Source organism: Notothenia rossii (genome assembly GCF_949606895.1).
Source record: "Notothenia rossii genome assembly, chromosome: 9".
NCBI lineage: Eukaryota > Metazoa > Chordata > Actinopteri > Perciformes > Nototheniidae > Notothenia > Notothenia rossii.
The window spans coordinates 19296869-19310938 of record NC_136907.1 but is presented as its reverse complement, the minus strand read 5'-3'; the positions used below and the strand labels follow the sequence as shown (position 1 = coordinate 19310938).

The 14070-nt window shown below is 38.4% G+C and overlaps 1 protein-coding gene across 1 annotated transcript in view; it reads right to left on the bottom strand.

Annotated features, from left to right (window-relative positions):
• Window positions 1-14070, bottom strand: part of sgcd (sarcoglycan, delta (dystrophin-associated glycoprotein)) — a 125302-nt gene that overhangs the window by 82243 nt on the left and 28989 nt on the right. The window lies entirely within an intron of this gene.

Here is a 14070-nt window from a genome sequence, read left to right as displayed (position 1 = left end):
ATCCAATCCGTCCACCTGTTATGATATTCATATATTTATATCTGTTGTCGCTATGGATTGCATGGCCATGTGGCAGTGCAGTAATACATTTATTTTTTAATGGAAAATATACAGATGGACAATTTGTTCATATTCTGTTCCTGGAGAGCCAAGATTTAAATTTCCTTCCCATTTTAATACATTTTCTTCAATATCATTTTATCATATGTCTGAAATGTGTAGGCTATGCATGCCAAATATTCTTGGCAGCCCTGTTCCCTTCAGTTCAGTCTGCTGGGTTGTGTGGTGATGGTGTGTGTGCACTCTCAGACACTCCGTTCAATCCCCAATATGAAAAATAGTCAGGGCGGGTATAGCTGGAAGTTGTCAGCTTTATCTGCCACCCCTACCATTCGATCTCTACCTTATGGGACTTTACTGAATGCCTGGGAAGTCATACATAAACACAATGCCACAGAGCAGACACATACTCTCTCTCAAACAGATCCACACAGTCAAACCTGTTGGTAAAGCAAAAGTACACTTAAAACGATCAAAACACATCCATCTATCCTATTGAAAAACACTCGTAAGGGCTGTAAATAACAAATGAACCTCTTGCTGTGAAATACATGATCTGTGATATTTTAATATCTATATTAGTTTAGTCCTGTAGATTTATGAATTAGTAGCACAAACACTAAATCCTGTCTTTTGTAATGGCTTTGTTAATGGTAAGCAACATAAGTCAAAAAGAGAGATAAGGGGATTGAGACAGCATGGCTTTTCTACAGAGGCAGTAATAGAAGCACCTGGTTTTTTCCAAATTATGATTTCCCTCAACCTGAGTTTTTTCATTGACTCAGAGACATGAGTTCTTTCTGACTGGACCACCTGGTGTGAAGTACAAAAACATTGCTGTTCTTCCTGCTGGTTGGACATATTAACAGCTTGATGAGTCATGCTAATATTGATCCTCACAGCACGCCAAAAGACAGACAGTTATTATCAGCATAAAAAAAAAACACAACGCTGACAGGAGCTCATCAAACAGGCTTCTGCTTTCTACGCCGAAGAGACAACAGAACCATTTCCAATGTTTTATACTTCCACAGATGACTTTCAAAGTCTGCAAAAGGGCAACAAATCAGGTTTAAAAACTTCTAACATTGATCAGAACTTGTGTTTGTAAAAAAGCTGTCTACTGCTGAAAACCAGTTTGATAAAAACAACACTGAACCAAACAGTAAATACACTATGTGTCAAACCACAAAACCACATCCCTTCACAGTCTACTATAAACTTAGGATATATTCAGAAATGCAGCTTCAACACTGAAGTATAAATCACATATTTGATCAAATTATCTTCTTTTAAGGATAGGAGAGAGCTTGGCTTTGTTTGATCCTTGTTATTCTGCGCTATTTGGCTATTGTTCACATGCTTTAAACATTGTCTAACAACAACACAAAACAGCACCGGAACACTCCATTACGAGTAAGGCTACAGAGCTTTGTGCTCCTCCTGGAGCCCAACACCACTTCAAAGAAACTCTGACCTTCCCTCTCCTTTGCTCTTCTTCTGTTCTTTATAGGCTACCACTTTAAGTCTCTTTAGAATCACTTACCCACTCCCTTTGAATAATCTCTTGCTTTGTATTTCCTACTAAATCTTGCCTTGCCTCTTTGTTACTTCTAAAGCTTTTTAACTCTCTCCACTTTGCCCGTTGTCCTTTTCCTTCTGTCTTTCTGCCCTCTGCCTCTCACTTTACCCTCTTTCCTTAGTTTTCTTCTGAACTTTGCCTCCATCTTCACAGAGAAAAACAAGCCATTAAGAAGATGCTAGACTCCCCCCCCCCCAACAAGGCTATCAGTCAGGTTCCCCGGAAGTCATGAAGGTTGCCTCGTATGAGGAGGCTCAAGGGTCTTGTATCGCCAAATCACCTCTTGAAATGCTGCTGAGTAAGACTCTTGAGCCTTACCTCACCAGCAAAGCGAAAATGTGCTGCCTGAAGCTTATTTCTTGAAATACACCCTACATAAAAGGGAGGCTGATACAACCCCGACAGTAACCCGCGAAGCATGACACCAAACAGCAAGAGTGTGACCCTGTGAAACTGAGATATATTTTGGAGTGTAATAAAAGCGCAGACACAACACCATAGTGCTGGTCGATGACGTTGATGCATCTCAGAAAATTGACACTTTTCTACTTGGTGTAGCTTTAGATTTTTTAATTGTTCTACATTGAAGAGCACTGGATTGCTTTTTTCCCACCATTGTTCTTGCCTCAAACCCACTGTGTTCATGTTAGCCTTTACCGATCAGTAGTAAGTGACATATTGATTAGTCATTTTCAGTCGACGGAAAAGTAGTTCTGTCCATCTTCTCTCTGGAGAACATTTGCCTGATTACATGACGAACGATTCAAAGCAAAACCCTGCCCTTGAAGTGTTCATGTTGCAGTGAAGGCAACAGTAGGCAACAGTAGAACACGTTTACTCTCCTTGAGTGATGGACGGCCTGATTTGGACGTTTATTTTGTTTAATTCAATTAAAGTTTTGGAGCTTAAACCAACCAACTCTGCCAGTGTTTTCGAATGGACAAATAGAACCCCGTCACACAGATAGCTGATTAAGACTGATTAGAAAAGGTTAACTGAGAGAACTTGGAGGTGGTTTAGCATTTCCTTGGTTATTTGCACACACCTCATTATGTCATATGCGGGTGTGAATGACCTTGCTCAAGGGTATGTCAGCTGCAGCAATTATGGAAAGGGGGGGGTGAAGTTTCAGTCTGTCAGGTTCAAACTAATGACTTCAGGTCCCAATCATTTCATCTCTAACATTAGCAACCCGATGCCTCATTAGCAGAGCGTTTGTTTGTATATGCGTGTGTTTTGTGAATGATCAAACACTAGCCCCGAGCAGAACTCACTTTTCTACAGTGATACACTTTATTCATCCAACGCCATCAATATCAGACTCAATACTGTTCAGACTACTGCAGACCGTGGGATGGATGGATCGTTACTGTATGTGCGTTAAATGTTCAACACAGTTTCATGCCTTTTTAGATCTGAACTTCCCCTGACCCTATTCCAACTTGGAGGGAAAAAAATGCAGTCAGTCACTTGACTCTGACTAAGAGGAAGAACAAATCCATTTCAACAGACTCCCTCTCAAACAAAGTCATGTCAAACTAAACTGTCAAAACAATTAAAGTTAGGACTCTCACTTTTGGAGATCAAGTAAGTGTTAACAAAGTTTCTGGCATTCAGATGAACACATTTCTGTGAACAAATGACAATTGTGAGGACCATCAAAATAGATCTCTAGTGACCAATCAATACTGAGTGTACTCGATGGTCTCGTTCTGCTAGACCTGAGCACATTTCATGCTCATAATTAGGAATCTTATTAATATTAAAGTATTATATTTAAGTCAAGATCACATTTTTATATGTATGGACTTGCTGTTTATTCTAGAAAATGTTATAAAACCCCATAGCTTGTTTCTAGCCTAAAAGTATTATGTTTATAATATTGTTATAAAGAAAGACACTACTTGGTTACAAATGTATTAATAATCTCATTTTGTAAATAAGGATTAATCAAGGTTTTGAATAATAATGTTGCTGATCTTTTAATAAATGTTACTAAATATAAGTTTTGGACTAAACAGGGTAGATTGCTTCTCAAATAAGTTTAAAGAGGAGTCAAAAGTGCAGATGAGGACACTTCTAAATGTTTGGTGTACTTGGTAACATGAGCATGTTTTGTGTCCCGGAATTTTTGCATGTGCTGATTTTATTATATCAAGCAGAGGACTGATTAATGCAGGATATTAATTAAAATCGACTTCATGACACAATGCTGTTGGACGGACTAATGGTTGAAGTCTTTGTGACTATGTTTTTGATGGTAGCCGAGGTAATTACACTTCAAGAATAGTTCACAATGCTTGATTAGTTTGTCCTTTTTGATCATTAAATGCTCGGTTCGAGGCAAGTTTGAGTTACAAGAGGGGAAACTTTCTGCAGACTTTTACCAGAACCAATCACTTCGGCTGGTGATTTCACTGATGAGTCCTTGTCTGTTTGAAGCTGTTCTAATCTGAGATCATTTGTTGGTCGAATCCAGCAAACTATCTGTCCTACATAGAAAATCTTTTTCTATATAGGGAGAAGGACACAAGGCCATATTGATTACTGCTGATGAAACCAGACCACTTGTTTTTTCCACCTGAAGAGTCGGATTGAAGGAAAACCCTGATGAGCTTCACTCAATAAATCAAACTGTGGACGGCACTAACTAACAACACTAGTAGTCTTTGGATTGGTAATATAATCCAATGTCTATAAATAGTATTTTCAACAATTAATCTTTTAACAACTAAGTCGTGAGTTTTAGTTGAGATTGTGTTTAGGCCCTGTAGATATGAAAATAATGACAGCAGTATTGTTCACTGCTGCTGGCGTATTTGAACACCACGATAAAGCACTTACATTAAGTACACTTTAAAATGGGGGCAAATTTTCTTTCTCTTGGCTTCTTAAGAGAGCTGATAACATTACAATAACAATGATTTAGATTTAGAAAGATGTATTTTTTAAATGTTACTAGTTGAGTATGGTGTAATATGTATGTCTTGTGTTGTAAGGTCTTGCCAAGGGACAATTCTTTGGAATTGATTTATGTTGAATATACCAGTGACAATTAAATTATGGTAATAAGTTTGCCCAAAGATTGCTTCTGTATTTTTCTTTATATTATGTCTTTTGTAGGGGGTTTATATTAGGACTTAATTATTATGATTATAGTCATGCCTTCGTCGTTTTTTCTTTGACTTTTTGCAGGCAATTAAGAGCACAGTCACCATTCACCAATAAGCCTAATTACCGTGGGACACAGTGGGAGATGAACATATCTGCATTTAATTCATTTTAATCTGTCTCATAACCCCCCAGGATGTTCTTCTCTGGGCATTACACAGCAGGATCAAAATTAAATATTTTCACAGCAACATTCAAATATCTCTCAGCTGGCGACCGTTCTTTGTCACGGCTGTATGTTCTGCTGTTTTTATCTCTTCATGTTTTGTAATTATGCATTTTGTTGGTTGCCTTGCAGCAATCTAATTTCCCCATTAGGCACTATGACATTTTGAAGTTGAGCTTTATTAGTCATTCCCTGAGCACTGAAGTCAGGAAGTAAGCAGCCTCTGCCTCAAATGTAAATAGAGTCTTTGACTGTAACTCCATTTCACATTTCCGAAATGCATTGCACGTTTATTGTCCCACTCTCATCATTCCTTTCATATTGCATAATGAATCGTACGTGAACTGTGGAAACAGCCTGCCGCCGGTCTCGGGTCGACTTCTTTTCTCCCTCTGTCTCCCTCATGGCTCTTTCTTCCATCCCTCTCTCTGTTGACCTTTCAGTAAAGGCTGCTGGAGGTACTGAAATGTAATTGTCCCCAATGAGAGCCAGTAACTCCAACCTCATCAATAGCATAGGATTTAATGTCACCAGCAGCCAATTCTACATTCTGTTGGCGAGAAGCAACAATAGACAGTTTGGACGCTGATTTGGACTAAATCAGGGAGAGAGGATTCTGGAACTGAATTCAAATTGAAGAGATGATGATTAAGAGTTGCTGATTTTTGTTTCAAAGCTGTAAACATCCACATAGTTGAACAAAGTTGAAAAAACATTACCATTGAAATAACAAGTCCACAATTTCTAACATGGGTGAAGGCTTGTGTTTTAATGCATTGCATTTTCTGTACACACCCAGTGGTGGTGGATGAAGAAGTAATTTTGTGCACGTAGCACTTAATATATTCTCAGGTCTTGGATATAAAGTTGAAGTCCAAAGTCAAGACCAACAGCTCCCAAATGAGGCTTCCCGATAATTCACGAGTCAATGGTGGCTAATCTCCAGATTTGCGACTTGAGTCCTTAAATCTTCACTTTATTTTTCAGAGTGATGGTCAGAACTCCAAAAATAACACCCTAAAATGTAAACAATTAGAAAACCCCCCTAAAATCTGAATATGACAAAGACAAGCCTTTTAGAAGGATCGCAGAACACTGATGAAAATGAAATGATGAACTAAAGTTATATAAATGTTTTACATACATTATTTCACGGGTGAAGTTCGACAACCTCAAAGTCATCTTGCTTCCTCAACTAAGATGCAGAATAAGTCAGACGGTTCATGACTGAGGATGATACAGAAAACCAAGGTCCAATAAAAAATATTACAGGTCAGTGTAATCATTCTAATATAATATGGCAACCAATAAAGAAAAAACATGGTCATTTGGGTTCCTTTTTTGGCTGTAGCCAAATGCATCATCATCATCATCATCATCATCATCATCATCATCATCATCATCATCATCATCATCATCATCATCATCATCATCATCATCACCATCCTCATCATCATCATCCTCATCCTCATCAACAGCAGCAGAAGCCTCTTCATCTTCTCTTTGTTTGAATTATTTTTACCCATCCCCTTTATTCTATGATTGAAACCTGAATAGCTGTGAGAAATCTTGTCAATGTTGCCTCTGAGGAAGGCAGGCTGCAATCAGAGGGAAAATTACTGCTCTTTCTCCTGTCGCCATCACTGGCAATCAACATCAGAGCCAGGGATGTTTATCTATCGAAAGTCTTCAAATGCATTATGACTGAACTGCAATCTGCAAAAAGTTAGAATGGTCTTATATAGTAGCATGTCCTTCCCACCCCACCCCCCCAGACAAACAGAAATAATTGCTTAGGTTTCCTTTATCAAGAAATTGGGTTTCAAACGTTTTAGAATTCAAAGACCTATATTATAGTGAAATGCTGACTCCTGAGAATTGGTCAATACTGAAAAGTACAACTGATCATATCATCAAAAATGATGTCAGATGATTTGTAGCTCTCTGTAGAACCTACATAACTAAATAGATGACCCTTGAGTGGTCCAATATCACTGGATATTTGCTATGTACTCTGTGTCAGAGTATACAGCCATGTAGAACGTAGTACTCTTTGAAATTCCCATAATGGGAAGCAAACACCTTGTTCTAACAATCCTACATGTGTCGCATTTATGTATGTAAACATTTATAAAAATTGTAAGATTACAACTGGCAGTGATGACTCAAAAGGATGGTGTCAAAACTCTAAATGTTCAGCTAAGTAAAGAGCAACTGAGGCTATAGTTAGAAGATAATACTGACTGCTGCTGCACTGCTTAGGCCCATATCTGTGCCCTATAAACCACCACAACACGCACACACAGTCAGTGAAACAGATACTGACATAGTTGCGTGTGTGCTTTTGTCTCTGAGCCCTAAATAAAGTTTGGCACTCCTCTCTCAGATTACTGAAGGAAGTAAACATTTCAGCAGCTCCGAGTTCATCTCCCGTCCTGACATTGTGAATCGTATCAAAGCCTCCACTGTTATGTCAGAGTAAAGGTTATGAGAAGTTTGCTGATATGCTGTTGAGGACGGTATACTGGTATACAATGAGCTTACACTGAAAAGAGAGCCACACCAGAACAAACTAGAGAATGCAATTCCTGAAGAAATTGCTAGTGGGAATGCTTTATGCTGAAAATGTGACGCTAAACTGCTATGCTGGAATGTAATGTGTAAGAAGAAAGTGAAGAATTTAGATTGAAATTAAATGTGTAAGAAGAAAGTTAAGAATTTAGATTAAAATGATACATGAACATTGGGGGCTTGAATGTGTGATAAGAGAAAAAAAATAAAGTAAAAAGGCTTGGAAAAGCAGCAGAATATTTGAACTGCAAACTTCTGAACTGACTTGATGGCGAATGATCTGTCGCCATGGCAACGGCATTTGAGGACACCCCATAATACGCTTAGATGCGTTGATGGCTGCATCGTTACCAAACCTGTGAAGTTTTGGGGCGTTTGGAGCAGTTTCACTGAAGTTATAAGAAAACCGTGTTTCATGGCGAGCATTGTGTTGCCATGGCAACGGCTTTTTATGAAATCTCAAAACTGTCCCATTGATGTGTTCACGGCTGGACTGTTAGCACACTGCTATCTGAAGTCTGCTGCTCTGAGCATGTCAGTTGGAGCGATGACATCATCGTGTTCCATGACACAGGTGTTTATATTTGAGCTAACAAGGCGTCCAGAGATCAAAGGTTTCCATTGTTCTGAATGAGAGACGAACCTCTTACATGTGAACGTTTTGTGGAAGAACCGTAAGAGATATCTGTGAAATTTCAAAACGTGAAGCATGTCAAGGAAGTTGAGTATCTGAAGTGTAATTTTTGTGTAGTTTCGGGTTAATAATGTGGCCTTTTTGGCAGTTTAACTAAAGGTGTGCGGCTGCTGCCGTGAGGAAATATCTGCCTGAAATTACAATGGGGTTTAATGGCGGCATGTTGAACGTTGTTGTCACTTCATGCCCTAAAGAGGCATTTTGTTTAATTATTTTTTGCTTAATTATTTGTCATTTTTCAAGCTACGAGATGTTTTCCTAAGTTTGTCATGATAAATTATGTCTCAGGAATGTAGGGTTTGGGAATTATGGCAGTTTTAAAAATATATATGAATGCAAATTTCAAGATTTTCTACCCTCTAGCTGTGACATCACGCACTCTAGTTAATGTTAAAATCGGAAGAAAACCTCTAAAACAAGGTATGAACAATGTTTAATATCTCTAAAAGTAAGAATCAGATTTAAAAGTTGTTTTACACGAACAATGTCAGATAGATGTGTAACATTTTAAAGTTAGAATGAGGTTTCTGAGTGAAAGTACGAATGAACAGTTAGCAGTTGAAGTCGCATGAAGATTTGTTGAAGTTGAAGAATTTCTCCATTGACTTCAATGGTTAAAAATGTGATGTATTATGGGATGTATCTCTGGAATTATGAAAGTTATGAATGAGAAAAGTAATAGCCATCGATTCCCGACCGAGCTGAACGTTTTGATGTTCGAACGGAGTTTCTGCGATGAAGAGGAGAGGAAGGAGAAGCGCGGCAAAATAAGTCGGCGGAATAATAAACTTTTCGCGCGTAGAACAACAGTTAGTTGGAATGCTGTTAACAGCATTCCCACTAAATCAACTGGTTGTATATTATTAAGGGGCCAAAAGGTAGTTATCAGTGTTTTGGTTTATATATTTTCTTCATCATGCCACATCTTATTATATATTCAGTGTTACTTTCAGAGCATGTGTGTGAAAGTTGCATGTGTCCGGTTTGTCCGATGGGATGTATAGACCATTTCAATCTTTTGGTGGGCAGGAGTAAAACATTCATATGTCAAAAAGACTACATGACTAACATTCATATTCAAAACATTCATATGGCAAAAAGACTACATGACTAAATGCCATAAGAACTACTAACAAATATAATTTTGGGTCAGCTTTCCTTTAGCCGTTTGACTGCCAAACATATACTAAATACCCAGTCCAAAAAACCCACCTAAAATATTCTATATTTCTAATTGAGTCTAAAATATTAGAGGAGCTCAAACTTCAAATTCAGCAACATCACTATGACCTTGCAACATTTCCTGCAGAAATCTGTATTCCGTAAATCAGAAAACATGAATAAACAGCACGGGGCAGTGGTCTTTTAGGGAGTTGGTGAGTGCTGATTGTGTGGGTGAATAGGGGAAGGTCAATCCTCCCCCTTGAGAACACATAGTCAGCGTTGTTGGCACTGCCGGCCTCGAGTTGACCTCTTCTGGGACTCCGGGAGGCAAAGGCTCTTGGTTCAACAGCACAGTGTGGAGCCGCTACAACCCTCCTCCTGTGGGCTTCGGATCTGTCTCCCTGGAGCAGTGAGCCGTGTCACGCAGTCACAACAGTTCACCTCACTTTGAGTACCGGCTCCAGTGAGGAACCAGGTACAGAAAATGGAAAGAGTTTGGAGCTTTTTTTATCATTTTCTCCCCTTGATTAATCTCTGCTGCCAGGTGGACCGTCCCTGGTTGTTTGTCCTGTAAAAGTGCTCTGCGGTAACAAAGTTAACTCTTATCAGTCAGAATAATGGCATTCTGTAAGTCAAACTACTGCTTTTAAAGGCTTTGAATATGTACTGTGTATACAGAATAATGTCTGAAAGGAGTGGAAAATGTTCCTAACATTTCTTAAATAAGATTATTTTGTTGATTTGATACAACTGCTCTTCATTTTGTTTAATTTTTCTCTTTTTAGAGAATTGTGCGATACAATCTAATTTAAATCTAAACGTTTGAGTAAAAGTTTGAAGCTTAAGTAGGCCTTCTGAGTTTTTGTAATGATACAAAAGCAGAAAGCATCTTGATATTTCGACAATGTATCAAAAGTATAGTGCATTTTGTCCATGTCTGTGTTAAAAAACTGTTATTTTCCTGTTTCCCTGACTGAATGTCTATCTCCTCCCCGGTATCCTTCCTTTCTCCTCTATCTACCCCCCTGGGACCATTACAATAACATAGCTAACCTTTCACAGGAAGAACATTTGCTGCAGTAAGAATACAGCTCCACGTGATGTTGTTTCAGGTATAATGTTTTGGTGATCTCAGCAGCAATATGTAATGGCAGATTTGTAGTTCTCCTGAGGAATATCTTTATACCTGCACATTTCTTTAATAAGGATGTTTTTCATAGGGGGGCGTGTGGCGCAGTGGACTAGTGCGTTGGACTTGTGCGTTGGTGTGGGGAGCCCCATTGCAGTCAGCATGTCATTGTGCCCCTGGGCAAGACACTTCACCCCAAATTGCTCCTGTGGGGATTGCCCACAGTATTGAGTATGTAAGTCACTTTGGATAAAAATGTCTAACAAGTAACATGCAATGTAATAATAAGTAAAGTATGTAAACATCTGATGAATTGTTTTTCACTTTGCTCATCCATGATGCTTCAAATTTAAAATCTGTCCATTTTATGTCCCCAGTTTATGTTTCTATGTATAAAACAATGTTTTTTCTTGCTTAAAGAGCACTTCATAAGCTCAGAATGTATGGGTATGTATGGGTAATATAATGTTAATAGTGCTTCAGATTCGCAAACATGTGATGATATAGAATGTTTGCATTCTTAAGTAGTATTTCAATTTAAATTGTAAATGCTTAACTAAAACAAGAATTAAACAATAACTATTAAAACGTTTTGGGCACTATTAATTTCTTAATTTAAATACCTTAATGGTAATTCAAACAGCAGTGCATTTGGTTTATGAAGTTACATACGTTTAAGTTATTATTATTATTATTATAATTATTAGCAGTGATAAAATTGGACCAAAACTTGAATATATGATATATTAACCATGTTTTGTTATCAGTATGAAGCAAACTGTGCTTCCACGTTCCAAATAGAGTCTACGCACAATGGGAACAAACCCCCAGCCCTTTGTGCAGTATAATTTTACCCAGTTTTTGATGAAAAACCAGAAAGCTGACACTCAAATCTTAACACTACAGAAGTTTCACTGTTGCATCTGATCCTTTCCAACTCCAGGCCATTTTGTCTGGCTGCTGCAAAGGCCTGGTTCACTGGAGTGGAAGGACCTGGAAGGAAGGGCAGCAAATACATCACTTTCCCCTCTCTTTCCTCATTACCACACCGACTCTGGACCGCCATGTACATGAGGTGCAGCCACTTCAATCTGTTTCAATCTGAGAGCCCTCGGCAGTCTTCGCTGCTAGGACGAGCCTATTTAACATGATGAGAAGCAGGAAGTACGGCCTACGAGCTGTAGATCTCTGGAGACAGAGGCAAGGAAATTCAAACACACACACACACACACACACACACACACACACACACACACACACACACACACAGACACAGACACAGACACACCTGTACGACAAATAACAGACATGAACTGCATATATTATCACACTAAGATAACAGTCACACCTCAAACGCTTAGTGATTAACTCAAACATATCATTACACCATACAGGCCCATTACTTTGTTTCACACTACTCTTGTGCGGACTCATTGGATTGCTTGGAAATTGTGTCTTATACAGTATATAAAAAAAAAAGAAAATCATTCAATGTCATAACAATCTCGTTGGAAACGGACCTTCAGAGACAGAGACACCAGCTGCAGACACTGCCCTATTTGACAGCTTTATAGAAAATCCTAAACAGGGTCAAATGAGAGTAACTATGCTCCAAATGTTGCACAACCCTAATTGGGAACATTTTAACCCTTCATTTTTAATTTATGAGTATTCTATTAACTTATAATGACTTTACCGCCCTGAGCTCTTTAAGTCTGTGACCCTGACTAAGAAGTACGGGCTCTCCAAATTACTGCTTTTGCTTTAGCCTTAGGATTTTCATGTAATGTACTTTTTACATGTTTAGCATTCCACACAGTCTGCAGGTTGTTGTATGTGAGAAAAAATAAAATGTGTTGGCTTCCACTGTCTCAAAGTTACAGTTTCATACCCTATAAAGGCCCTGTCTTGAATCCACAGAAAAAAGGGAGCATATATTATCAGATGCTAGCCAACCATTTTTGAGTAGAAAGCACAAGCACTGTCCATCCAAATCAAAACGCAACAACCTTCCTGATCAAAAAAAGGCAAATATCTAATGAAAAAGGTTTTTGTTTTTTTTATGAATAGTTGCATATGTTTGTACCAAAACTTAGTTTATTCAGAAATGTGCCAATTGACATCCAACGTTCAACAAAAGCCATGAAAATATGTTGGAACTTAAGAAACAGCTCTGATTTGAAATTCATGTGATGCAAAAAAAGACATAAAGCTGATAAACTTCTATCCGAGGACAGGAAGGGGGTGGTGCTGCATGCTTCCATTTCAAACTTATCTAACTCATTTCCAATGTTTTCCTAATCCTATATCTTCAGGAAGATGCATTAAAAAGGTTGTAAAAGTCCAAGTGCAGCGCAGAACATACAGCTCCTCATCAGAGAAACATGCTCTTTGATTTATGTAGATCTCATATTAAAGCCCCGCTCCGAGGCAAACCTTATGCATTATTCACCAGCAACGATTGTGTGTGTGTGTGTGTGTGTGTGTGTGTGTGTGTGTGTGTGTGTGTGTGTGTGTGTGTGTGTGTGTGTGTGTGTGTGTGTGTGTGTGTGTGTGTGTGTGTGTGTGTGTGTGTGTGTGTGTGTGTGTGTGTGTGTGTGTGTGTGTGTGTGTGTGTGTGTGTGTGTGTGTGTGTGTGTGTGTGTGTGTGTGTGTGTGTGTGTGTGTGTGTGTGTGTGTGTGTGTGTGTGTGCTATACTGTAAATGTGTGTGTGTCGTAGTCTATCGAATCTGTATCTGACTCATCACAGGCACAGTGGATTACTAAGCAGGGAGAGAGTGGAGCATACCGACAGAAACATTGAGAATTAGCAAACGGAAACTAGGATGAGATGATGGCAGTACTGTAAACATGGATGGAAGAATAATCTGATAATTACAAACATCGTTATTCTTGTTAACATACCTAAAGTAATCGTCCATGGTACTTTTTATTGGAATGCATATTTTCTCTCTTTTATTGCACACTAATTGACTGCTTAAACAGGCTGTAACCCCAGTTTGTAAAACCTCCAACACCTGGGGCCGATGCATAAAATAAATAAAATAGAAATAAGAAAAAAAAAGTAAGCTAATGCCATTTCAGATACTGAAAATTGGAGTTGTATATGTTTCGCAAAAACACACAAACATCCCAACACATGAAGTTATAGAGAGATGTACAGTTTGTGGATAAACTACCTCCTTGATGTTTGTTTGCTGATGACAAATATATTTGTAAGTGTGTCTATCTAAATATTCTATTTGTGTAAGCAGAGGTTAACTCATGAACCTACTATAGACAAAGTTTCATGCATTTGGTTCCTGGTGTCAGTATGCCCCGATTGTAACATGGGAAATTAAGTTGTTTTTACTTTGAGTTTGTTGGGATATTAATCTGATGAACGATTCATCAGGTTAATGAAAATAAACAACAACAAAAACATTATGATGGAATAAACACAACAAAGCAAGGATTGCTAGCATTAATAGTTTAGAACAAAAGTGTTATTAAATCAATAATACTTCACAGCTTCTGGTAAAATCCACAGTCA